The sequence below is a fragment of the Tamandua tetradactyla genome, chromosome 3 (assembly GCF_023851605.1).
Source record: "Tamandua tetradactyla isolate mTamTet1 chromosome 3, mTamTet1.pri, whole genome shotgun sequence".
Lineage (NCBI taxonomy): Eukaryota > Metazoa > Chordata > Mammalia > Pilosa > Myrmecophagidae > Tamandua > Tamandua tetradactyla.
Window position 1 is genome coordinate 12334444 of NC_135329.1, and position 26942 is coordinate 12361385.

General features: G+C 38.1%; 1 protein-coding gene, 1 long non-coding RNA gene and 1 pseudogene across 8 annotated transcripts in view; 2 read left to right on the plus strand and 1 right to left on the minus strand.

Annotated features, from left to right (window-relative positions):
- The window catches only part of LOC143677019 (single-strand DNA endonuclease ASTE1 pseudogene), a 65208-nt pseudogene extending 59546 nt beyond the window's left edge, over positions 1-5662 (plus strand). Inside the window, exon 2 of the transcript XR_013172343.1 lies at positions 1-5662. This exon is cut by the window's left edge and continues 26663 nt beyond it. The product of XR_013172343.1 is annotated as a single-strand DNA endonuclease ASTE1 pseudogene (transcript).
- BABAM2 (BRISC and BRCA1 A complex member 2) overlaps positions 1-26942 on the plus strand; it is a 626549-nt gene that overhangs the window by 453255 nt on the left and 146352 nt on the right. The gene's annotated exons all lie outside the window — the stretch shown is intronic.
- The window catches only part of LOC143677024 (uncharacterized), a 156949-nt gene that overhangs the window by 84424 nt on the left and 45583 nt on the right, over positions 1-26942 (minus strand). For 2 of the 3 annotated variants that reach the window (XR_013172347.1, XR_013172345.1), the window contains exon 4: positions 7380-7581. This is a non-coding gene — a long non-coding RNA (uncharacterized LOC143677024). Of the gene's footprint in view, positions 1188-7379; positions 7582-26942 lie in introns of all 3 variants that reach the window. The other variant, XR_013172346.1, reaches the window with a different exon arrangement.

The window sequence follows — 26942 nt, forward strand, 5'->3', positions numbered from 1 at the left end:
GGAATCCTTTGACTTGTGCTAATGATGAGCAGTGTTTTCCCATCTTTCTTTCCCAGCTTTTGTCTCCATGGATCTTGAAATATCTCGGAATAGGAAGCTTCTGTCCCCTAGTTTCACAGCAAAAGAAGTAGAAAGTAGAAACACAGGGGGTTCAGTTATTTCCCCTCAGTTGTAGAAATATCAATGGTAGAGCCAAGACAGAAACCCCAGGCTCCTGCCTTCCCATTTGGGCTTCCTGCAACAGTCCATGTTGCCACTCAGACTGTGAGGCTGTTTCATCTGAACTTCCAGCCACACTATAACTGTGAGTATCATGATTTTATGAAATCCCAAGATGCATGAAAAGCAGCCATCCCTCTTGTCCTTCAAGTCGGCCAGAGTCCATTTACCTCAGTTTTTATTTGTTGGTGCTTGTGTTGGACTTTGCTTTATATTTTTATAGCTTTAAGTTTTTTTGGTCAGGCCTCTTACTGTACATTTGTAGGTAATAACATAAAATCTTGATGGAATTTTCCCCATCAAGGGGAAAGTTATCAAGATAGATTTTTGTCCATTTTTATACCAAATTTTTGCCTGGGAAATACTTCTATAATATGAGAATGCCAACGAGCAGTGTGGCCCCTATTCGGCAAACATGTAGATTCACACTGAAGCACCTAAAGGAACATGGTTTCTTCAAGGTGAGGGTGAGGATAGTCTGTCGGGAGGCTTAGGGTCCTCCAGGTGCACCAGTGAATTGTCATTGAACAAAATACTGGTGTCCGTTCTTATTACACATATAAGTTGTACCATTTGGACATGAATAGCCTGTCTGTAAAATCTGGCACTCACTGGACATAAAGCCTCAGTAAGCATATTTGGAACAGGCCACTGGTCAGCTTACCAGCAGAAATGAAGGCACCGGGTTGAGCATAGCATATTTTTCACACAAAAGTTGTTGAAAAGTTAGTCTGCCTAATATGGAAGTAGCTTTGGGCAAGTGTAATGCACATTTACAAAATCCTTGTACATGGAAACAAAAAAAAGTCTCCCGTGCAGAATCCCAAAGGCACTGCTAAAAGTTAGACGAAGGTGTGCTGTGGGCTGCTGTACTTGGTAAGTGAGCAGCAACTTGCTTATAGCAATTTCCGCTATGATGAGCATCATGTTCTTCACGTTAGTGCATAATTAGCCCAAGTTAAGACTTTCTGTCAAAAAAAAAATTGTTTTAGGTTAACGATGGCATTTGGAACCAGAGACTCTGGTTTACAGTGCCCATTTAATCATTGTCTTGGCATGAGTCCATGAGCTTGTCACTAACTCTTTTTTCACCTCTGTTTTTTCATTTCTAAGCACATCAGTTTACCAATGAAAATGTAGATTCCGGGAGGGTAGATGTATAATACTTTATATTTCTGTGGGACAAGATCATATAGAAGAGAAAACGTATTCTTTTGAGTTACACTGACTTGATCAAGCTGTGTGTCTTGATTCAAGACACAGCTTCAGTACTTGCTGATGTATGTCCTTGGCCCATTTATTTCATCTCTCTGAGCCTATTTCTTTATCTATAAAAATACAGCTAATGATACTCAACTTGCTAGGCCGATGGAAGAAGTAAAAGATACTGTATGTGAAATCACAAAACAGAGTACTTTGTGATTTGCAAGTGCTCAGAAATGCTAGTTTTTCTCTTTTCTATAAGTACCAAAAATACTCTCTATAAAAAATGGGCCTGGAACATTGACTTATAATGTTTCCTCTTAACAATTTAGATGTCTTACTCTTAAACCTAAATGGGAAGATGAAAATAGGATGAAAGAGATTATAAATTGTTGTTTTTGTTAGCAGGAATCAGGGAAATATATCCATTGGATAGTTTAGAGAACAATTTAGTAACCAAATCTGTCTCCACCTCAGTATCATCTGGAAAACTTTCTGAAAAGTTTCCAACTTCTTTTTCTCCTAGTTACATTAAGTATCTAAACAAAAGTAAATAAATAAATAAAATTTTGTAGGTACCTAAACAACCCTGTGCTGTTTTGTACCAGTAAGAGGTAATGTTCTCTTAATCCAGCCTTGTAGGGGCAGGCCTATTGTTGGGTCGGACCTTTTGGTTAGGTTGTTTCGATGGAGATGTGACCCAGCCCATTCAAGGTGGTTCTTAATCTCCTTGCTAGAGTCCTTTATGAGAGGGTAAAAGACAGATGAAACTCCAAGAGCTCAGAGAAGCTGAGAGAGAGGATAGCCCGGAGACTTTGGAGACATCCATAGAGACCAGAACCATGAGAGAAGGATGAGCAAACATAGCCATGTGCCTTCCCATGCAACAGAAGAACCCTGGAGGTCAGCAGCCTTTCCTGAGAAATGGTATCTTCCTATTGATGCCTTAATTTGGACATTTGCATGGCCTTGGAACTGTAAATTTGTAACCTAATAAAACCCCACTGAAAAAGTCAACCCATCTATGGTATATTGCATTCTGTCAACTTTAGCAAACTGAAACAAATCTTTTGGCTATAAATTCTGGAAATAAAATAAAATGTTTTGTGAAACATAAAGTAATATAATTTCAGAGGCCAAAAATGACCTTTAAGCAGGAATCCAGAGAAATAAGTGAGGTCTATAATCAGCTTTCCACCCAAGGGCATCTGCCTTATCATGATACCCTTGAATTTAGGTTCTAATAATTTATTGTATACAAGGAACAGAAGACAAATCCAAGATTTTTCCTAAAGTGAGACACTTAATAAGAGGGCTCCAGATAAAATTGGGATCCCAAATTGCTCTACTAGAAATGAATTTATCCTGCAAATGGGGACAGCAAAGAAACATGTTTGCCTTGACTTTGATGTTGGGTATAAGAGCGGAAAAAAGTCTAGAGAAATCACAACCACAAAGTAGCTCTCATGCAAGTTTTCAAACCAAGTTTATATTATCAGAGTGTCTGAAAAACTTCAAGCCAAGAATTTTCTTTAACATAGTTTTGGATTGATGATGCCCAAGGTTCCTGGCAAAAGCCAATGAAAATACTTTTTAAAGGACAACACCTGCAACTAGTCCGCAAAGAATTCCCAGGTAAAATTCTAAGAAACCGGAGCTTACTTCATAATACACACGTGGAAACAAGGCACTATCAGCAAGAACCAGCAGAATAATAGCAGAACCTGATCAACAAAGACCTCAGTAACTGAAATTGACAAAACAGAAAACAAAATGAGTACATTTTTTGTTTGTTTGTTTGTTTTGCATGGGTAGGCACCAGCAATTGAACCGGGGTCTCCAGCATGGCAGGTGAAAATTCTGCCACCAAGCAACCATCACACAGCCCCAGAATAAGTACTTTTAAAGAAATAAAGTGGGTGGGAATTAAATATGAGTTAAAAAGAAGTGATTATAAAAATGAACAAGCAGATATATAGAACAAAAAAGAACTGAGAACAAGCAGATATGTAGAATAAAAAATAATTTCTAAGAGAGAAAAATATAATTGAAGTAAAAAAAATCAGTGAATGGGTTAAGCATCAGATTATATTCACTTGAATTAGTGAAGGTAAAATTGCAGAAATTATCCAGCATGCAGTACGGAAATACAGTGGAAAATAAAACTAGGATAAGAGACGTGAGAAAAAGAATAAGAATGGAGAAAAAAGAGGATGGTGAGGGAAATCGCAAAGACATAACAAATAAGAATGTTAAATATTAATCTTTGAATTCAAAGACCACTGTGAATACCAAGGAGGACACATCATGTTGAAATTGCAGAATATCAAAGGCAGGAGCTTAAAACCAGCTTGATCCATGGACTTTTTGGGGTCTGTCAGTAAAACTATATTTAAATATAATAGGTCTCCTTTTTAATCCTATGTCTATTTTATTTTATACATTTAAAAATATTTTTCTGAGAAATGGTTCATAAACTCAAAAAAGACGAATAGTCCATGAACAAGAGAAAAAAAAAAGATTATCTAGATAGGAATAACAATTAAACCAGCAGTTAAATTTCAACAACAATGGGAATTATAAGAAAGAATAATAACCTAAATTAGTTGAGAGAAAAAACCACATATGCGACAAACTATCTTTCAAGAATGAGTATGAAATAAAAATATTTTAGGGCAAACAAAAACAGAGAGAGTGCTATCAACAGACTTTCACTTAAGGAAAGTTTAAGGGCTATACGTTAGGAATTATGAAAGTGAGCCCATAGAGGAGGTCTAAGATGCAAGACAGAATGGTGAACAAAGAATATGTTTACCTTGCAGGTAAAATCTGTGCAAATAATTACTGTATAAAATAATACATGTCAATAAGACATTTGAAAAAGAATTGGTATATCATTCAGTTGATAATAATGTAGCCTAAGGTCCATATATTGTTTGGAAAGAAAGTATAGATTTAGATTAACTAGAGGTAAATTGAGTGTGTTATGGGAAAATTTTTAGGGTAATCACTAGAAGAATATAAATACTAAATGAAGGAAACTGAATTTAGGGGAAAAACTGGAAGAAGGAAAAGATTCTGGTTAATCTAAAAGAAGACAAGAAAGGAAAACAAAAACAAAAAGGACGGAATTAGAAGGTAGAAATGAAAACAAACATATCATTGATCACTATCAATGTCAATGGACTAAACTCTCCACTTAAAAGTAGATTATCAAATTGAATGGAAAAAAGCTAGCTATAAGCTATTTATAGGACTAATAAAAATCATTAGGACTCAGAAAGTTTGCATGTAAAAGAAAGGAAAATAGATGGACCAGGCAAATATCAACCAGAAGAAAGCTCGTGTACTAGATATAAAGAGGATTACTATAAAATGATTATAATAAATCCACAAGGTATGATTCTAAACATATATGGAAGTGCTATGATTCTAAACGTATATGGAAGCACAACCTCAAAAGCAAAAATTAACATATCCACCATAAATTTTTTTAACATAAAAGTTTTTAACATATCATTTTCAGAAATAATAGGATAGCTCAGGAAGATAAATCTCTTTATAGAAATCTCTATGTAGAAGATTGGAGTATTGAACTTAATAAGCTTAAACTAAACTACACACACACACACACACACACACACACACACATAGAGAATGTCACACACAGCATTTGGAAGATGCGCATTCCTTTCAAGGACTCATGGACGTCTATGAAAATTGACCACATATCTTGTGATGAAGCACACTTGGTAGTGAATTTAAATAATTCCGCACATAATTTTTTACCACAATGCAAAAAAACTACAAGACAATAACAAAAAGATAACTCAAAAATATCCATATGAGGGAAGAGATAAATCTCCTGTGCAGGAAAGTTCCAAATAATTTATGGAGATACTCCCCCTTAAAGAGATACTCCTCACGCCCTAACTGTAGGCTACAGAAAATTACTTCCTTTCAAAAGAATACAGTGTAGAAAGGAGGGGTCGGAAAGCTAACTTTACAGTGGAGAATCCTGACAATACCTCAGCCGGGTGATCCTGTGCCCTTGGTATGATGTGATGAGAATGGTACTTTGCCTCTGTGGTCTTCCTCCCAAAACCTCATACCCTAATCATGAGGAAGAACATCAGGCAAAACCCATTTAAGAGACATTTAGGAGGAAAGGAGGGAGGGAGGGAGGGAAGGAGAGAGGAAGGAAAGAAGGAGAGGAGGGAGGGAGGGAGGAAGATAGGGAGAGAGGGAGGGAGGGAGGAAGGAAGGAAGGAAGGAAATTTGAATAAAGTATGGACTTTAATAATATATGTATCAGTACTGGTTCATTAGTTGTGACAAATGTTACCATTTTTAATATTAGATGTTAACAATAGGGTAAACTGACTGTGGGGCATATGGGAACTCTCTCTACTAACTTTGTAATTTTTCTGTAAATCTAAAACTATTCTACAATGATGTGTTTTTTTTTTTAATCTATATGCTAGCAAATTCTAAAACACACTTCTAAATAACTCATTGGTCAAAGAAGAAATGCTAGACTGAAATTGGAACTGAATGATAAAATATATTACATATCAAAACTTATGAAATGTAGCTAAAGCTGTCCTTATAGGGAAATTTATAGCTCACAGATGCTTATGTTAGAATAGAACATAGACTAAAAATAAATTATCTAAATGTCCCTCTTAAGAAGTTAAGAAAAGAATAGCAGAATACACCCCAAAGAGAGAAGGAAGGAAATAATGAACACAGACCCACTTCTGGAGAAAGTCATTCATGCACCTTAAAATGGTCATGCAGCATTGTTTATGCTAGCAGAAAATTGGAAACAATCCAAATATTCATTGACAGTGGAATGGATGAATGAATGAATGAATGAATGGTGGTACAGTTATACAGTGATATACTTAACTGCAATGGAAATCATGGACTCTAACTACCTGTATCAACATTGCTGAATCTCCAGCAATATGATTTCATTTTTTTAAACATTTAAAAAAACACGTAATTAAACAATATATTATTTAGGGAGACATGCATATCTTGTAAAAATTATAAAGAAAAGGAAAGAAATTATAACAAAATTTACGGTACTCTTTTCTCTAGGAAGAGAGAGAGATGGGGTTAAGGAGGAATTTACAGTGACTGCTAATATTGTTTCTTAGGCTTTCTATCTTCAATGTTTAATAGAAACAATTTAAAAATATTTTTTCCTAGGTTCCTTCCCCAGAGAACCCCTTCCCTTTCTGGGGTTCTCACTAGAGGCCCTGAAGTCTTGAGAAAATCCATTCAGGATAATTTCCCAAACCTTCTGAATAATAATGACCACTAACCCTGACTGAGCACTCACTGAGACCCAAGGGATTTACTCATTTAATCCTCAGGACACTTGTACCCATGAGGAAGTTAGTAACAATTCTGTTTTCTACTTCAAGAAACTGAGGCACAGAAAGCTTTTATCATTTGCCCACAGTCACAGGGCAAGTAAATAATTGAGGCAGGATTAAACCCAGGCCATCACTGTAGAGTCCAAGAGAATACTATAGAAGGCAAGAAATGTTATGGACAACAGTAGGATATGAAAATGGTAGGAAATGTTAAAAAAAAAAAAAAAAAGGTTTTTTTAGAGGTAAGGTGCTATTTTGGTTTTATCACACTCCTTATAATAATATGGGCATTGTGTGTTAATTCTTCTGTTTCTTGATTTTGGCCATTTTCCAAAACTGATAAAACTATGTGATAAAGTGCCACTTTCTTAAGGGGTTTAGCTGGTGCGTGATGAACCATCAAAGTGACAATACTTCAATAAATAATACGTTTTACTTTTGTGACCCTCAGGTCCAAGACGGATATGCACAGTTGCTTTATGGGACAGCCCACGCCTCCCCCCAGACACCCCCACCTGAGGTCCAGCTGCAAACCTGCAGTGTCCCCACCAGGCCCATCTCCATTCTCACCTGGGCGCCTTCCTGCTCCAGATCCAAAGTGACTGTGCCCCTGTCCTTGCTTCCAGTGTCAATGACTAAATATCAGGTTCTTCTCTAGACCTTCAGATATTAGAGTTTATAGTTCACTGAAATATTTTCATTATTAGCAGTCTTCCCTCAGGCCTTTAGATAGAAGAGACCCACAGTAGCATCCACAATCTTTGGTCCTGACCTGCAGGATACAAATGGGAGGAGGGAAAAAAGAAAGAAAAAGAAAGAGAGCCTTTTTATATTCAAAATAAGTTCTAACAATAATAATGCTCCCTCCCTCCCCTCCCCCACCCCCCACAAAAGAAAGCCTAGTGCAGGTCCCCGGGGGCTTTAAAGACACATGCCAGGGAATGTGGATTGAGAAACAGTGGTATAATTTTGGCAGCCTGACTGAGGGGGGAGTTTCCCACCAGGGCAAACCCCCAGGGCAGCCCAAGGAGGAGAAAGGAGTCTACTGGGCCTCAGGGCTCCCCACAGGCCACTCCTACTAACCACCCTGGGCCTGCATCTTCAGGAATCCCCACTGTGTACATAAGATTATTAAGAGAATTTTTGGTTTGCTGGCTCAAATTTGTTACCTGTTTACCATGGTTCTATCCCAGCGTATTTTCTAGTGCCTGTTCTCCCACTTCAATGTTTTTATAGTGTAGTGCTAATCCCTTTGCTGGGTCAGCATTGAGGGCAAACAATTGATTTTAGAAGCATTATGCCAGTTGGTGTAATCCCAGAAGCCAGGTGGCATGTGTTACATTACATGCTGAATTGACTTCTTGGCCGACATGCATCCTCTATTCTCTCATTACATGCTTGGAGCAAGTTGCATGTCTTGTATGTATATCCTTGGCTAGGCTGGCACAGGTAAGTGCCACCCAGTGCTTCCTGCTCTCAACTTGTATTTACTATTCAGGGGGCTGTAGTTTTTTCTTTTCTTTTCTTTTTTTTAAGCAGATTACTAGCCTTTGTTTCTAAATTTGAAAAATTCACAAGTGACTTTGTTCACTGCTATACACCTAAGACCTGGAATTGTGCTTGACAAATAGTCAGCACTCAGTAAACTTTTTTTTGAATAAATTATTATTTTGTATAGATATCCATAGAGACTTTTAGATCAAGTTTCCCTGTCCTCATACTAGGGAAAGAGAACTGAGACACGGAGCAGTCCGTGTCTCACCTCATTCTCAGCAGAGCAGGACCCTGAAGCCTCTTGGCTTCTGGCGTTCATTGCTATGCTCCTTTGATTTGCCTCTTAGGATATGAATTCATATCTTCTGATATGAGCAGGTGAGGAATAGAGAACCAACTCAATATTTTCTTCTCGTGTTGAAACTACTGAGCTGTAGCTCATGGGGAATAAGTATGATTTTTCTGTAGTCCTGTTCTGGGGCAGGGTGGATAGAGAATGAATTCACAGATATCTTTCAGGTACTTCACACATACACGCACACATATTTTAGATATATCAGAGTATTGGGGAGATAAGTGTTTCCAAAAACACCAACCTGACCACCCTGCATCCAGGAGAGGCTGGGATCTGGCATTTAGTACAAGAGTGAGCAAGCATGGATTCCTAGCTTGCCTACCATGGTGCTAAATGCTAGACCCCGCCTTTCCTGGCTCCTTTCTCAACACTAATAGAAAAGATTGCTCTGACTATGCTTTTGTTAGTTACCTCTGTGTTCTCATCTTCCATTTCCCCTTAATGCACTATTTAGAATTGATTGTTTTTCAAACCAATTAGTTTTTCCTAGATTTCACCCTCTTTCTCAACTACGTTTGACTCCACTGCTTGCTCCCTCCTCAGAAGTCATCTGATTTTCTCCTTTTGTGACATGCTCTCCTTGGATTGTGTCTTTCTTAAGGACAGAGGCAAGGGTCTATTTATCTACAGTGCCAGCCTCATGTCGGTAGTCTAAGTGGAGAAAGGATAGTCTCCAGGTATTCTTTCTACCTCTGAGATCGTTCTTATTCTATAAAGCTATTGTTTTCTGCACATAAATCTTGTCACAGAATTTGAGAATTGAAGATAATCTGAGATCATCTAGTCCAACTCCTTCATATTTACAGACAAGGAAACTGAAGACGCCTCCTGTATCTCCTACACTTCTATGAACAGATGACCGAAATTGCTACATATAATTTACCATTCTTAGTGATGCTTACCATCTAATAATATACCTTCTTTTTTTTTTTTTAACATTACCACTTATTTTTAATTAACTACACAACCATTAATTTGAAGAATTGGGAAAAGATAAGAGCAGAGGAATAGGATAGAAGAGGTAAAAGAAATATTTTTTTCTCCCCCAAATGCATGACTTCAGACAACAACAGCAACAAGGACAGTGAGGAAAAGATTTGGGGAAAAAATGTCAAATGGGAACGCCAAGAGGAAAACTAGAGTGAAGGAGAGATTGGAATGTGAAGTAGCATCAGTTAGGGTAAAGATCAGAAATGAAATTATGAGCACCCTACACCGTTGCCTACTGCCTCAGAGACCCTGCTGATGGAAAGGAGGCAAAGGTAGCAGAGGTGGAGACTGAGTTCAGAAGATTATTCTTGGGGAAGAGACCTGGAAATAAGTCTCCACCCACAGAGGAAGGGGGCAGGGAATGGGCAAGGTGATGCATTAGGACAGTGTGTATATACCACAGAAGAGTGGGTGTGGCTGGGCGATGCTTTCTGTCTATCAGTTAATTATGCTAGGGCCAGCCCTACAAAAATTTGAGCCCAGAAGATAAAACCAAGACTAGGTATTTGTGTAAGGAGATGAGGTTGGCTAGGGAGCAGTGTCCTAAGCCAAAGCTGAAGAAGAGGTCCTGAGTTATGTGATCCCATTAGTTGTCAGTAAAGCAGGTGAGAAATAGAGAACCAACTAATATGTTGGGTTCTAAGCAGGCATCAGTGTACAGCAATTGGAAGTTTGAAGCACCTGGACTGAGGAGTTTCTGGCTGAAATTTAGGAGCCATTGTCAACAAGTTTGGAACAAAATACCCTTGGACAGTAAGACCTAAATAATTGCCTAGGGCTAGTACTGAGGCACAGTGTGGTAGACCAGGGCTGTTCCTAACACCTTGTTATTTTGTATAGTAAATATGAAGAACTCCTGTTCATACTATGTGTATTAATAAAAGTGAACTGCTAGGTACACTTAGCCCCAGTAACTTCTCTACTAAATGTGTTGGATGTGCCTTTTAGGTAATGAAATACAACTCATTATCAATCTTTTGTTTATCTTCTTCATAGACAGTTTGGAATCACCTTTCCAAAACAATCTTTGCCATCTATTTGGCTATTTATTGACAGTGAACAACACTAAAAGAAAGAAAAGGTGGGATAGGATGCTGGATCTTTTCACTAAATTCTTCAGCCTTGTTAGTCAATGCTGAGTCTTGTGTACTAATTTTTCATGGATCGTCATTCACCAGCTACATCCCAATATGTTCAAGTGTCTTTACATTGAAATATGTTAGTCCCTCTTTATTCTGTACTAATGGAAGGCTAGGACAGCTAATGTGTTAAATAAGTGGATGAAATATAATGTTATTGATAGATTAACCCTCTTCTTCACTCTCATTTAATAACTGTAGTATGTATCTCAGAGGGAGGAAAAGACCAAGAGCTCTCCATTTGTAACCATACCGTGCACACCTTCAGTTAGCCAGAGGTTTAAAATGCAAAATGCGTATTAGCAGGCGGCATAGGAGTTTGCTGGAGCAATTACCAGGCTTTGTCATCTATAAATAATAGTTTAAATAACTTCCCCTTGCTCATTTAACTGAAACAGCCAATCAGTATTCAAAGAATAGATAGCATCCACTGACCTTTCCAAAAAGAGACTAACACTACCTGTTTGTCTTTTGTTATTAAAAACTCTAGACTGTCGACTGTCTTCAAGTTTACCAAGGTTTGTTTTGTTTTGTTTTTTAATGAGGAAAGGTGAGTAGATTTCAGTAATAACATGAAGTTGTGTCCCCTTCAAAAAAAAAAAAGCAGTCTACTCTTGTTCTATATTAAAGTGTCTTTGGAAGGAAGATTTAACTGTAAGGAAAGAAATCCTATTGTGCAGCATGATATCAGAAGTAAACAGGTTGCCGGATTTTGGAGATAAATTTGAATTTCATATTCTTTGGTTCTAATATCACATAATGATTGTTTGTACCCAAAATACCTTATGGCTAGTGTGGACGCAATCTCAACATTTGTTTATTGCCTTACACACCCGTTTCCATTTATATTTCCATATATATGAAAATATGTATATATACATATGGAATTTCTGGTGAGATGCCGAGAGAGACTATGTTTTTGAGGAAGCCAGGGCCCACTCAAAAAGGACATGGAGGTGGCCTGGGTGTTATGTGGGGCTCTAAAGCTCTGCAGGTATTGAGATAAAGCCTTTGGTTTGTGGCTTTAGTTGCCATGAAGAGAACATTGTGAATTTGTTTAATACTCTCCTGTTGTGCCTAGGTGCATTGTTAATATTAAGGAAGAAAAAACAAATGACCAAGTTTAGCCAGATTCTTAAGATTTGGCTTTTTCAAGAGTTTCATCTCCATTTTGTACTCTCAGCTAATCCTCCATAGCTTCTTGCCAGAGATTTCTTAAGTCTTGAGACTTACAATGATGCTGACAAGAATCTGCTGTGCATAAGCAGGAACAGGTTGCATAAGAAGACAAAGCCTCTGGCAAGATTCTGGAGGAGTAGTAGAGGCCAGGCCACAAAACAGAGATGAAGCCCTGAATGGGGAAAGGTCACCGTGGACCTAGAAAAACTGAGACACGCTGTTCCCCTGCTTGGGAGGTCATGTGTGGTGAGCCCTGGGGCTCAGCTGACAATTGGAAATAGCGGCCCAGGGGCATCCTTTGCCAGAGGAAGTTAAAAGCTTTTAGAACTGAGAGTGCTCAGAGGTCTGGGAACAATCTCTGGATGCACTTCACACCTCCACTCAGATAAGGGGTTGTGAGACCAGCTGGAAAAGTGCTACTAGATCAGCTACTGAAAATAAATCCCAGGGAAGATACCAGAGAGAGTTGGTTAAGTACTATTTTTTACAGAGTAGAACTTGTTGGGTGCGTATTGTATTCCTAATTTTGGATTATTTTAGCCCTGTTCTATAGCATTCCTTAACTTTGACCCACACTCTCCCCTCCCGGTCTCTCCCCCATCCTATCCCTTACCCTTTTTCCTGCCCCTCCCTTGTCCCTTTTCAACTTTCCCCTTTTTTTGCCCCTCTCTCTCTCTCTTTCCTTTCCCTCTTTCCAGTCACCTCCTTTCTCCTTCTGTCTTGAAAAATATAACTGTTCTCTCACTGGCTTTATCAAGTACTGCTTATATCTTGCAATGATGAAGTTCCTCCAAGGCTAGAAAAATCTACCTTAGTTCCAACATCTAGTTGTTTCAGAAACAGCTGGGTGAATTGAATTCGCTGAAGTTGAACTTAATATTGTTGCACTAATTTGTGTGATGGGAACATCTGAGTTGGGGCTTTCGTTAATTCAATAATGCAGCTTGGGGAGAATAGGAAATGACATTGATGAGACCGTAGTGTTACCTTTGAATATGTAAAAAATATTAAACCTAGGAGTACAAATCAGACTCTCTTCTTTCTTAAGGAAGGAGGGAGAGAGGGAAAAGAAAAAAAATTAAGTATAATAAAATCAGATAATAGTCCAGTTTAAAGCCTGTAAAACATTGCCACAACACAATTATATGCCTTGAGTGCTTCAAACCTGGAAAGAAAGCCCTCCCATTTTTTATTGTAGTTGATTAAGAACAAGTACTAGCATGCATTTTGTACCTTAACCTCACCTGTGTCCTTAAAACACCCCCACAAAAAGAATACGTTCTTATTGATGAATCATTGTAGGGCACATCCTGTCTTATGAATAGAGTAATGATATGCCAAAATTAACACGCACCAGAATTAAGAAAGCCAAAATGAAGTGTCAGAGTGAGCTAAGGTGACAGGTTACACTTTAACCTTTATGATGAATTTATGTAATTTACATTTTTAAAGTCTTTGAACATGTTCTGCTAGGGCTGCCTCATATTTTAGGATCTGGGTTTCTCGTTTCAAAACATTATCAATTAATTCAATTTAAAAAAAGAAAGCTCACTGCTAAAGGGTGTTGAGAAAAAATTTTTATCTTCACTAGCAGTTTAAAAATAAGTAACAACATCAGTATGTTTTATTTGCTTTCAAGTCTATTCAATTTCGTTTCCCATCATCCCATAGCCTATTTTATTCCATTATCTATACACATCAATCAATCTATTAGTAATTTTAGGAAGAATCTCATGGAGAAGTACTAATTCCTGCAAATGATTAGCTACTTTGTGTATGTATATGTGTGGGTGTCTGTGGACCTTCAGGGGTAGAGAGTTGAGTTTATTGTACTCCTGATGAGAAGCACATTATCATCACTCAGCTGTACAAGGCCCTGCTCTTTTTTTCCTCACAGTCACACAGTCATACCGTAAAAGTTATATCTTTATACAGTCATCCTCAGGAATCAAGGCTGCTGGAACATAGCTCAGCAGTTTCAGGTACTTCCTCCAGCCACTCCACTCCACCATAAACTAAAAAGGGATATCTATATAATGTATAAGAATAACCTCCAGTATAACCTCTTGACTCTGTTTGAAATCTCTCAGCCACTGAAACTTGATTTTGTCTCATTTCTCTCTTCCCTCTTTTGGTCAAAAATACATTCTCAAACCCTTGATGCCAAGTCCCAGCAAATCCGAGGAGTTCTGTGTCACATTGCCAGGGAGATTTACAGCCCTGGGAGTCATGTCCCAGTAGTGGGGAGGGCAATGAGTTCACCTGCTGAGTTGGCATAGAGAGAGAGAGACCACATCTGAACAACAAAAGAGGTTCTCTGGGGGTGACTCTTAGGCATAACTTTAAGTAGGCTTAGCCTATCCTTTGCAGGAATAAGTTTCATAGGGGTGAACCCCCAAATCGAGGGCTTGGTCCATTAATTTTGTTTTTCACTACTTGTGAAAAAATCAGAAGTTTCTCCAAATGGAGAAATTGAGGAGTTCCTCCTTTCTCCCCAGTCCCCTAAGGGGACATTGCAAATACCTCATTATTCTCTAAGGCCCTGCTCTTGTTTTCTTTTGTTTCCTTCATTTCCTTATCTCCACTCTATTCCCATTAATAATGCCCTTGGTTATTTCTGTGCCCTTAAAAATATAGAGAGTGTTGTTTTGTGAATTTTCCCTAAGAAATAGTGTTTAATTTACATAAGTGATATCCTAAGACTGACGTTGTATTTCTTACATTCCCTAGGATTTATGCTCTTCAGGTCTTTCCGTTTACATCTATATATTGAATGTGATTGTCACATGGGGTTCCATAGCAGGTATCCATGACAATAACTTCACATTCCCAAAGGGATGAACAGCTAAATTGCCTTTTGGCGAACATCCTTACATCATTGGCAGGTTGCTCTTCTGGAAAGGCTGCACTAGTTTACAGTCACACCAGCAGTGCTTGAGGATGGTCACTTTTCCACAATAATGCTAACACTTGATTTTATCTGGATTTGTAATTTTTGCCAATTTACGGTACTTTAATTCGTGCTTCTCTGATTACCAGTAGGATTACAATCACTTTATTTTCCTTTAGCTATTCTTTTGTGAATTACCTATTCATGTTTTTTGCTTCTTGTATTTTTATGTTGCTTCTTGTCTTTTCCTTATTAATTTGTTGGCATTCCTTATATATTCTAGATGTTAATCTCTTGTTTTAGTCTTGGCCATTATCTTCTCCCTGTAAGTTACCTATTTATTAATTTTGTGTCTGATGTCCATCTTTGAACAGAAATCCTGATTATTTATTCTACTTAAATTTTTATAGCTTTCTGGAAATAATATGACTTTGTATTTGCTTTGAGCTAGAGGTTGCCAATAAATGGTATGAAAATGATGATGTTTGGGGGAAGACCTTAGAAAATCCAAGAGCAAACCTTATATCTGAAACAGAAGCAGTGTACAGAATGCATTTCTTAGGGACTTTCAAGGCAAGCTTAAGCACAGTGAGCTCAATAATTATCCACAGCATGCACCAGGGCTGAGTCATATGCGCAGATTGCACTGACTCTTTGAAGTATCTTTTCTCAGCATGTTTAGGAACAGGATAATTTCAAATGCACAGAGATCAGTCATTAAATTCTAACTCAATCTGAATTTTCACTCAATGGGAAATTTTAGAATAGAAGGCTCTTATGTTACTGAATCATAATAGTAGCAACTTAATTTACTTTATTGAGTGCTTACTATATGTCAGGTATATCCCTAGATCTCTATTTATTGTCTATCCAGTATACACAACACCTTGATGAAGTAGATATGACAGAGGTATAAGTTCACCAAATCCCATTTCATATTCCTCCATTCTGGGCGCTTAGAAAACTATACCTCCCAGCCCTCTTGTGGTTGGCCTGGCATATGAACAGAATTGGCAGCATCATTTCCAGGTTGGAAATGGGACTCTGTGGTTCTCCAGTAACTCTCTTCTTCTGCCAATCTGGATCACTGAATCAGTGAACTGAAGACAGCTGCTTAGGACTACCATTTGTGTATGCAGCAGACTTTCCATAAGCAAAATATAAACTTTGTTGTGACAAAGCACTGACATTTGGGGGTTAATTGTTACTGCAGCATGGCCTAACCTATCCTAACTAATAAAGTAGTTACTGATGAAGAAACCAAGGCATGGAATGGTTAACTTGTCCAAGTTATTCACATAGTGAGTCTGACACCAGAATCTATAGTCTTAGCTTCTTTATTTACTGTGAATGTAGTGTGATCTGAAATTTAAGTTGGACTAGGTCCCAAACCTTTTGTAGAGTATGGAGTGAAGTTGAGTAACTTTGCTCATTTTAATCAAATAGGCATTACCAATCTGTGATATTTATGTATATCTGACTTAAAACCATAATGGATGAATATAAGTGTATTTATCCTAAAAGGCATTACAATAATTTGACCAGTTCTAATGGAGTAACTGTTTTACCAACACTTCAGCTTTTAAAATCTTTAAAGTTCTAATTGCTGGTTTTCTTTTCAAATTAGGCAATTTGTTCACATTGTCTCATGGAAAAATAAAGTAGGACTCAGGAAGCTTTCATGTAAGATAGATGTTAAAGAAAGGATAAAGTTGTGAAGACTGGAGGGGTTTCCAGGTGAAAGAGTCTGCAATGAGCAAATTCATTCATTTTCCAATATTTGCTGAGTACCTACTATGTACCAGTCAATCTTCCATGTGCTTGGGGTACATACGTGAACAATACAGGGAAATATCTGGTCCTCATGGTGCTTACCTTTTAGCCAAGGTGGGAAAGAATAGGGCAGATGTTTGCCAAACTGCCAGTTACAAAAGAAGAAATGTGTCTCAGAGGTAAATAGGTGCTGTACCCTGGGGAACCCTGAATGCCAGTTGGAGGAACTTGTCCTTAAGTGAGCAGGGGGTCTCCTAAAGAGGGGATGACATAATCATAGCCGAGATTAAGACTCTCAATTGGACAAATAGAATTCAGGAATATTGGCAAGATCAGAATTGAGGAGTAACTGGCATGGTGAGGACTGGAATCCTCTCAGAGTCCTAGCTTTTCTTCCCAGTTCTTGATGACAGTGATGATGGTGATGACAGTGATAACCATGATGATGGTACTTACTGATGAGTTAGTGAGTGGGGCTGAAAGCCCAATGGCACTCCACTTGCCCAGCTGCTCTGTTTGCCAAGCTATATGCCCTTTGGGGCTGAGCCAATCAAGAGGAAGGGATATCTTTTCATTCATCCTCTGGAGGGGGCTCCATTTTATTTTACACATACACACACACAGTTTTATAATATAAATATTCTTTATATGCCAGCAGCATTCCTGGTTAAGTACCAGAACTAGGATTTGTCTCTAATCCTACCTGATTGCAAACCCCGTGTTATAACTTTTTTTTTCTTTTTTTTTACGATTATTTCCTACTGTTACAAGTACCCCCGCAACTTCTATTACTATGAAGGAGGACAGGAAAAGATTAGCTTCAAACATTCTTTGAGTGCCTACTATGTGCCAGGCACAGTGTTCAGTGATCTATATGCATTATTTCATTTCATCTTCAGGCTCGCCCTGTGAGGTAGGTGCTGTTACTGTCTTTCAGTGGCAGAATGGGGATCAAAGCTAGTCTTTCTGACCCCAAAGTCTGCAGACATAACCACTATACTAGTGCTCCCCCTGCATACTTAGGAAAAAACAGCTAGGAAAACAAAACTACTGTACTATTAGAAATCAAATAAAACAACAAAAGCAAAATTTTTAAAACAAGCAAGGGATAGATCAGCTTAGTAGTCAAACATTTAACTTGATTTATATGCATATGCAGCTTGAGTGCTGGCACTTGAAGAGAAAATAAGGTTAAATAAGAGATATTGTAAAAATAAATAGATATTTTTTGTGAAAACTCTGATGATGATTTTGGGACATCTTCAATGGAATTTCGGGTCCAGTTTCAATTTCTTTTCCTAAATATGGACATAACTAGTTCAATACTCATTATTTGTCTGCTAACTTTGTGATTTAGGTTTCTGGTTTCTGCTATTATTATCTCATTTTTACCTTGTTTCTTTGCTTCACAAATGGAACAAAGAGAAGGAATACATTTTATTGGAGGCTAAAGGAGAAAGATCGCGTTTGTGTACGTGTATCTGCCTGTTGGGTGCCTGCGTGTGTGTACACCTATGAGTAGTTTCCCTGAACTGTGATAAGACACTAGCGGGTATTAGTTCCCTGTTCTGCCCTCTTAGAGTCCCTGGTGGTCCAGAACAGCCTGGCTGTGATCAGCAAAGACTCAGGTTGGACAGAGTGATACCGGCCCAAGATGCTTGCAACAGGCCATGTATGTTTATGGAATGTTTCGTAACTGGGTGTTGCTATTTTTTTTTTTTAAGTGCTAAATTGTTCAGCTTAGTTTATAAGTAGCTTAGGACCGTGATTCTGAGACTTTTTTAAAAAAATTAGTAGAATCCGTTCCCCGCTCCCCCCACATACTTTTCCAATACTAATTTGCACAACATAGAATCAGAGCCTAGCCTAGCAGGAGTCTGCTTGCCTACTCTTTCTCACATCCATAGGGGCTCCCCTGAGGCATGACTTTCTAGGCAAATTCTTCTTTTATTTTTCCTTTCCTGCAATTTGTGTGTCCTTTTTTTTCCCATGCCTGCTTGAGCCCTCACCCTTTTCTCTGATTTTTCAGACCACTATGTAAATTCCTAAACAGTTATATCTTGACAGTTACATCCTCAAAATATTTGTGTAAAACTTGGCAAACCTATGCCAGGCTTTGACATTGACTAGTAGGATGATGGAATAGCTCCTGCTGATGAAGAAATCTAGCTGCCTCAGTTCCCAATAAACCGATTGTAGTTTCAGCCCTCTTCCTTGCTTCTTGGTTTCTCCTCATGGAAGACTGGATGCATGGAACTGGTTGTTCTGATCACAACTTTGTCCTCACTGACTTTCTGTTCCCAGGCAAGTTTTTTTATGAGTCTGGGCCTCAGTTTCCTGAAATGTGCAATGGTGGGGCTAAATGAAGTCTGAAGGCCAATGTCAAGTCATTTGCAATAATGATTTTTGATATTCATGACCAAATCAGTCAGTTAATATGCTTTCAAGCCCATTCCCACAGCTCGGTGTCCTTCGCTGGTTATATATAGGCAGGCTGGGTGTGTGCGTCCATAGCAGGAAGTCAACATCTCCCTCACTCCTAGTTCTTCCTTAGAGTGGGGTATAGAGTTGGGGTGATGATGTGTTTGTTTATCTCTGAGGCAGTGTTGTTGTGTATAGTACCTGCGTTGGGTAGAGAAGGTCATGAATACCTCTTACTGATATGCTGGGATTGGCATCCCACAAATTGGGGCTGGGGACTTTACCAATAATAGAGATTTGGTCTGATTTTCAGATTCTCTGTGGAAGGTATGGCTGGGGGTGGGGTAGGGGGTGGGGGGTTAGGGAGGAAGAGCTACCTTGATACAGAATGGCAATAATTTTTAAGATTTTAGACACTAGATTAAAAGCACTGCCAAATGAGTATGGCGGAGACTGTCAGATTTGTAGAATATGATGCATAAACTGTAATTGTTTGGTTATTGTTTTTACTTATTCAGTTATTCAGTATGAATTCACTGAGTTTCCATGTGTCAGACACTGGTACTGCCACTGAGGGTTCTGAATTCCTTAAGCATAGTACTGAGTACTATTTGCTTTTTTCTTAGACATTGGGTCTACAGTTAGGAGGTAGTGATTCTGTTGATCATGATAATAATCCTGCCCTAGGGGATGAGATGTAGACACGGTTTACCTGAGATGCAAATTCTTTGCATAGTTTTCGTTTTTGGAAATACAATTACTTAGTAAAATAACTAATCTTAAACTCTATGACTAGACACCTTTATTTTAAAGTAATTGATATAGGGAGAAATTTAAAAGAAAGCAAGCATCCAGGTATAATTGGATACCTTACTCACATACCTTTGACTGTTCTTATTTCTAAACCTGCAGCTCCATTTCCATAGGGTCTAAAAGAGCTCTCCATTCTTTTCTTGCACTTTATACCTTATGTAGAAATCCATGGGTTTATACATAGCTCACTGGCTCTGTGACTTCCCACATTGTCCTTCCATCTCTCCAACATTCAGCCTCTTGAAAAAGAACAGCTTACAGGATGATCTGAGGTGGGGAATAACCTCTCCTCCTTGTATCTCCTCTCACTGCTTTCCTGTCTTTTTTTTTTCTGCGTGGGCAGGCACCAGGAATCAAATCCGGGTCTCCAGCATGGCAGGCGAGAACTCTGCCTGCTGAGCCACCGTGGCCTGCCCTCCTGTTGTTTATTAATTTGTAAGGTATTGAGTACCTGCTAAGTGCCCAGAAACAGCCAGGTCCTCTAGCTACAAAGATAAATAAGAAAGACATATTTCCACCCTTTTGCTGCTCACAGCCTAGGGAGGGAAAACAAAATATAAAATAGTAAATTATACCACACTGTAGAAAGTATTATGTTTGTATTATAAACAGAGTACAATAGAATAACAGAAGAGAGTGCTAGTAACTTCCTGCAGGACTAGAAAGTGAGGTTTCATGGACATCCAGTGACAGTTGAGGTAGGTATTGAAGAAGGCCTTGGAGTTTGCCAAGTAGCCAAGGCAGCAACAGGAGACAGTGTTCCACCTGCATAGCTCAAGAAAAGAGATGCTAAAAGCTTATGCTTCAGTGACTTTTTTTCAGTGTAACAGGAATCATTTTCTCTTATTCCCCTTAAGAAATAGAATTATAAATGCAAGAGGAAGGGAAAGCAAATATAAGGGCAAGCAAGTCCCCTTCCTCCCAGTAGAAACTGCCAGTAGAAGCTCCTGGATTAGGTGTTCTATGAAACTGAAGTTTAGTCATTAAATACTTTTTTGGCCAGTCTCTTAGAAATGACTCTCCAAAAGAATAGGAAAAAAAATGCTTCTTCAGACCAAATTTCTTGAAGTGATTATATTTCTTCTAAACAAAACATTCTAAACATTTAAGTAGAACATTTAACAGAGAATTTGAAACAGACGTGAAATGATTTCATCCCAAAGTTAACTCTTAATTTCTTGTGAAAATGAAGGAGTGGTAAAGACAATTCAGATCTTTTAAATCTGGTTTCAGAATGCAATCTATGTGATTTGTGTCTCAGTTTGCTAAAGCTGCCAAAATGCAGTATACCAGAAATCGACTGGCTTTTTACAATGGGGTTTATTAGCTTGCAAGTTACAATTCTAAGGCCATGAAAATGTCCAAATTAAGACATCAACAAGAAGATACCTTCTCTGAAGAAAGGCTTCTGGCATCTGAGGCACCTGTCACATGGGAAGGCACATGGCCAGGCCTGCTGGTCCTTCTCTCCCAGGTTTCCTTGCTTTCAGCTTCTGGCTTCAGTGGCTCTTTCAGCTCCTGAGCATGTGTCATTGCTTCTCAGCTTCTCTGGGCTTCTCTGAGCTCTCTAGGTTTCATCTTTTTTTCCTCACATAAAGAACTCCAGAAAAAGGATTAAGACCCACCTTGGATGGAAGGGGCAGGTCAGATCTCAATTGAAATAACTTATCCAAAAGGTCCCAACCACAATAGATGTGCATCCACAGTAATGGATAAAAGAACATGGCCTTTTCTGGGGTGCATGACTGCTTCAAATCAGCCCAATTTGGTTCTCCAAATTTACCATGATATTTTTCTTATACTGATATCAAAATGAGTTTACATTCTCTGAACAAATAGGCAGAAGGAGATAAAATCTACAAAGGGGACACAGAATTTCATCCTAATATCACCTGAATTTCCTATGGGTCAATGAAAGAGAGGGTAATCATACTGATTTTAGAAACTCGAAGAGGTCAGCTGTTGTCGGAATGATGACTTAAGTTAGAACTTAAAAATATTTTTTTATTAAAAAGTTTCAAACTTACACAAGTTAGAAAAAAGAGATAGTGGGCCCCAGATAATCATTTCTCATATTTTATAACATTTTGCCATATTTCACTTATCTGTCTCTTCTCCCTTTATCTATCCTTCCATCCTTTTTTTTTTTCTCTTTTATTTTTGGAGAAGGGCTTGTAGTTATTAATCACAGATATTGTCATTTCACTGTAAATATTTCATATATATACTTAAAATAATTTTAAAAATTATGTAGCAACCACCCACTATCACACTTAACAAAGGTAACAAAATATTCTTTAATGTCATTTAAAGTCAGTCTAAGTTCAGATTTCCCCGTTTGTCTCAAATTTGTCTTTTTATAATTGTTGTGTTCAAACCAGGATCCAAATTAAGGTCCAGAGCATTTGTTATTTCTCATAAATCTTTTAATCTAGAACAGTTCTCATTCCCTCAACTTTTTCCCCCTTAAAATTGACTCAATCTCACCTGCCAAGCCGGAGACCCAGGTTTGATTCCCGGAGCCTACCCATGCCCCCCAAAAAATGACTCGAGCAACCAAGTCATTTGTCCTATAGAATGTCCCATATTTTGGAAATGTCTCCTTGCTTGTGTTTAAGTTCCTCCTCTGTCCTCTTTATTTCCAGTATATTGAAATACCTTAAGATCTGTAAAAAGCAATTTGCTTTTAGAAGAAGTAAAAATGTTCATAAATTTAATTTCAGCCATGTGATATGTATGATTCATTCATTTAGCTAGCACCAGATTGCCTCCTGTGTGTCGGGTGCCATTCTAGGTGCTGGATTTGCTGGATAAAATTGAACATTTCCTTTTTATTTAATTTTTTGAGTAGTTAATGCATTCTCATGGTTCAAAATTTACACAGTATAACAAGCTACAGTGAAGTCTCCATTTCACCTTTGTCCCACATCAGACGAAACCCCAGATAATTGTATTTTTATTTTCTTATATCCTTTGGAAATTTCTTTATATGGTTAAAAGCTAATATGGCTGTGTATTCAAAGATATAATATTTCTAGTTCTTTACTGTCCACATTAAAAGTAATTTGGTTTCTGACTGTTCATTGCTAATATGTAGGAATATGATTCATTTCTGCATGCTGATCTTGAGCCTGCAGCCTGGCTGAACTGTGTATTAGTGCTACAAACTTTTTTGTAGACTCCTTAGGATTTTTCCCCATAGATAATCATGTCATCTACAAGTAGGGACAGTTTTATTTCTTCCTACTTTCCAATCTGTATGCCTTTTATTTTGTTTTCTTGCCTTAATTCACTGGGTTGGCCCTCCAGTAATAAGAGTGGTGAGAACAGACATCCCTATAGTCCTAGGGTGAAAACACTCCGTTTTTTACCAGTAAGTATGATGTCTGCCAGAGGTTTCTTTAGGTGTTCTTTATCAAACTGAGGAAGTTCCCCCTTTGTATTCCTTGTTTGCTGAGAGTTTTTAATCATGAGTGGATGTAACTTGCTTTTAATTCTTCTATTTCAGGTGATGACTGAGATATTAACTTTTGGTTTTAGATTTATTCTTACATCTAATGAGAATAAGGGTGCTTTTTCCTGGCCAAGAGAATAAGCATACTTCCAGTCTCAAAGACTTAATGTATATTGCTTTCTTGGAATTAATTTACCTTGACCCTTCAGTTTTTATTGGCACTAAAATCCACGCCAAAGATTTTTCATTTTGAAGGGGGTTACAGAAATCTATTTCATTTATTTTTTAAATTTCTGAATAACTTTAAAATAGTAAAAGTCCTTTCTATTGTAGTCTTTGTCACTTTACATGACAGCAGAAATACGAGAATTGAAAATGTAGAAAATAGTAAATTTAAATAGAGCAGTCTTTTATTGTATTTTTCAGGGATTGTTCCAGGTCTCATTTCCTGGTCTAGTTGTTCAATCAGTTGGAATCCATAGCTTGATGATCAGACCTTTTTTTGAGACTGGCTCCCTGGAGTAGGTAGGGCAATATATCTGATCTGTCTATTTAATTCATTCAGTCTGCAAATACTTTTTGAGCACCTACTTTGTGCCATAGATTGTTCTAATCATTGGAGATACAACAGCAACAAAACAGACAAAAATCTCTGCCCTCATGGAATGTTCTTGATTCAGACAAATAGCACTTGGCAAGAGAAATCTTATCCTGTAACTACTGCCATCCCCAGGCACTCATTGCAGGCTCCACATTGCTAGTGCTAAACTGTGGTTATCCAGAGAAGGGGAGAATTCCAGAGAAAACAGTTTGGGATATGAATTCATTTTATTGTTTAAGTCTATACAGATGAATGTCAAGAGAAATTGATTAGATACTTGCTGTAGGTTTGGCCTTTGGAGTTCTTTCTTTTGGCAATTTTATAATAAATTATTGATCTTACTAACTTCCATAGAGGTGGGGGTGGGAGCTGGAGCATGCAGGTCTAGAGCGGAGTGGTTAACAGCATGTGCTCTGGAGTCAGGCAGACTTGGTTCTCAAGTGGCTTTCATCATTTACTAGCCCTGTGTGTCCTTAACCAAACAAGGTATGTGTGTACTTACCTTGTCTGACCTCAGTTTCATCATCTGTAAAATGAGGCTAATAACTATCTCAGTTTTGTGAGGATTAAATGAGTTCATGTCTATAAAATTCTTAGCATACAATAGGCATTTCATGTGTTAGTTGGTTTTGCTGCTGCATTCATATGTTTAACAATTATTTCTGAAACTCGTGTACATTCAAAGCACTGTACTGGGCATTTGGGATGACACATAATATGTTCAGTCTTAAAAGTGTGCTATTTAACATTCAAATATCCCATAGATGAATGAAAACTTCCTTCTCCTACACCTATCCAAGTCCAGTCAGTCTTTGATTCTTTCTTTTACCCCTTATCCTGTCTCCCTCTCTCCATCCCACCTCTTTCCTCTCTCTTTTGGGTAACAATCCAGTTAGGTGAGTCAGTTTCTACTCCTCTATTCTTGCCTACTCTCATGGGAATGTCCTCATTCCCTTTCTCCTTTGTTTCTCATTTTTGGTTTTTCATAGCCCTTCTAATTGTATATATTTTTTACATGGGCAGGCACCGGGAAATGAACCCGGGTCCTCTGGCATCGCAGGCAAGGATTCCTGCCTGCTGAGCCACTGTGGCCCTCTTCTAATTGTATTTTAAGCAGTTTTTCTCTTTACTCTCTTCCCTTTTCTCAAGGAACCTGAAACAGCCACTCATCATGTTTTTCTTTCTTTTTCCCAAGCTGCAACGAAAGGTGATCATGACTAAGCCACCTGAGACCCCTCAATTCAAAATAATTTTTTAATTAGCAATATTAACCTCTACAGCCTTGATGGTGCCCAGAATTCCTTAATAAAATCCCCACTAAATTTTCTACCTCTCTCCTTATTTTCCTTAATTAAAGCCTGTGTTCCTCAGATAACAGCATGAAGATAAATTAAAAGCAATGACTTAATTTTTAATTGCTACATTTCAAAATAAATCATTTCTTTTTTCAATGCAAATTTACAGTGTTTTTGCCACTTTATGAATTTTAAGAAGCTTTTGTGTGTTGGTCTAAGAGTCCAACCTCCAGTTATAACATTATTTCTAAAGGAAAATGCATTCCTTAAACCCTCACAAACTAGCCTACTTTGGGAGCAGAATTTGTGGATAAATTGGGCATTCTCTGAACTAAACTTTCCAACTTGTAGAGGATTGCAGTCCTTGCAGGCTGCAATTTTGAAAAACCAAACCTGCCCGTAAGTGCAGTATTTGGTTCATCATCCTTGGAAAAAAACAAACAAGCATCTGACTAGAGTTGCCATGACAACTCTGTTTTCTTGCGGTAGTACAGACCTGTGGATCTGAAGTTAAGGTTGATGAAACGCATATTCATGTTAATGACAGAAGCAGCATTCAAGATCTTTCAGAGTATTGGCTCCATTTCCCCCCTTAGCGTCTTTTCTAATTTATTCACCTGGAAAGCATTTAGTAAACACCTATTACATGGAGACCTTATATAAACCTATAAATATCTGCGTAATAATAAAAACAATATAAAACCCTCTCCTGGACTTAAAATAAAATCAGATGCCTTACTGTCACCTTCATAAGCTGGCCCCTGCCAGCCCCTCTGAGCTCTTCTCCTCCCACCCTCCTCTTGTTCCTTCCACTTGGCTTCTTTGACCTCTTTCTGTGCTTCACACACACTAGATCGTTCTTGCCTCAGGGCTTTTGCACTTGCTGTGCTCTCTATGAGAAAAACTCTTTTCCCTCAGGTGGCTCCACTTTATCGATTGGGTCTCAGTTTCAGTGTATTTCCTTAGGGAGGCTTTCCCCCAATGTTCTAAACCTCCCAAAACACAGTCACAGAGATATTATATTTCCTTCCCTTCTTAGCTTTCCTTCTCTTAAATTATTTTCATTTTATTCATACATTGTTTGTCTCTTATTAGAATATAAATTCTATAAAAGCAAGGGCCTTATTTGTCTTGTTCATTGGCCTATCTATTAATATTTGTTGAATAAATGGAGAATGGAGTGATTGAATTTCATAGTGGTCAAGAAAGACTTCATGGATTAACACTTCCTTGTTATGGAAAAGGTGATGGATATGACTGAGCAGAAATAATGGCTGAGGGCCTTTATTTTTTTTTCACATTTTTATTGTGAAATACATATACAAAAAGGCAATAAATTTCAAAGTACATTTTAACAAGTAGTTATAGAACAAATTTCAAAGTTATGGTATGGGTTACAGTTCCACAATTTCAGATATTTCCTTCCAGCTGCTCCAAGGCAATGGAGACTAAAAAGAAATATCAATATAATGACTCAGTAGTCATACTCATTTGTTATGTTAAATCCTATCTTCTCAGTTACAACCCCTCCTCCTTTTATCCTTCTCCCAGTCTTTAGGGATATTTGGACAATGACCATTCTAACTTCTTCATGTTGTAAAGGGGTGTCGACATTATGGGGTAGGGGGATACAACTGGTTGATGCTCTTAGAGAGACTGGGAACTCTGGGTTTCAGGGCTTATCTGGCCTAGGAACCATCTGGAGGTTTTAGGTTCCTGAAAAATAAAT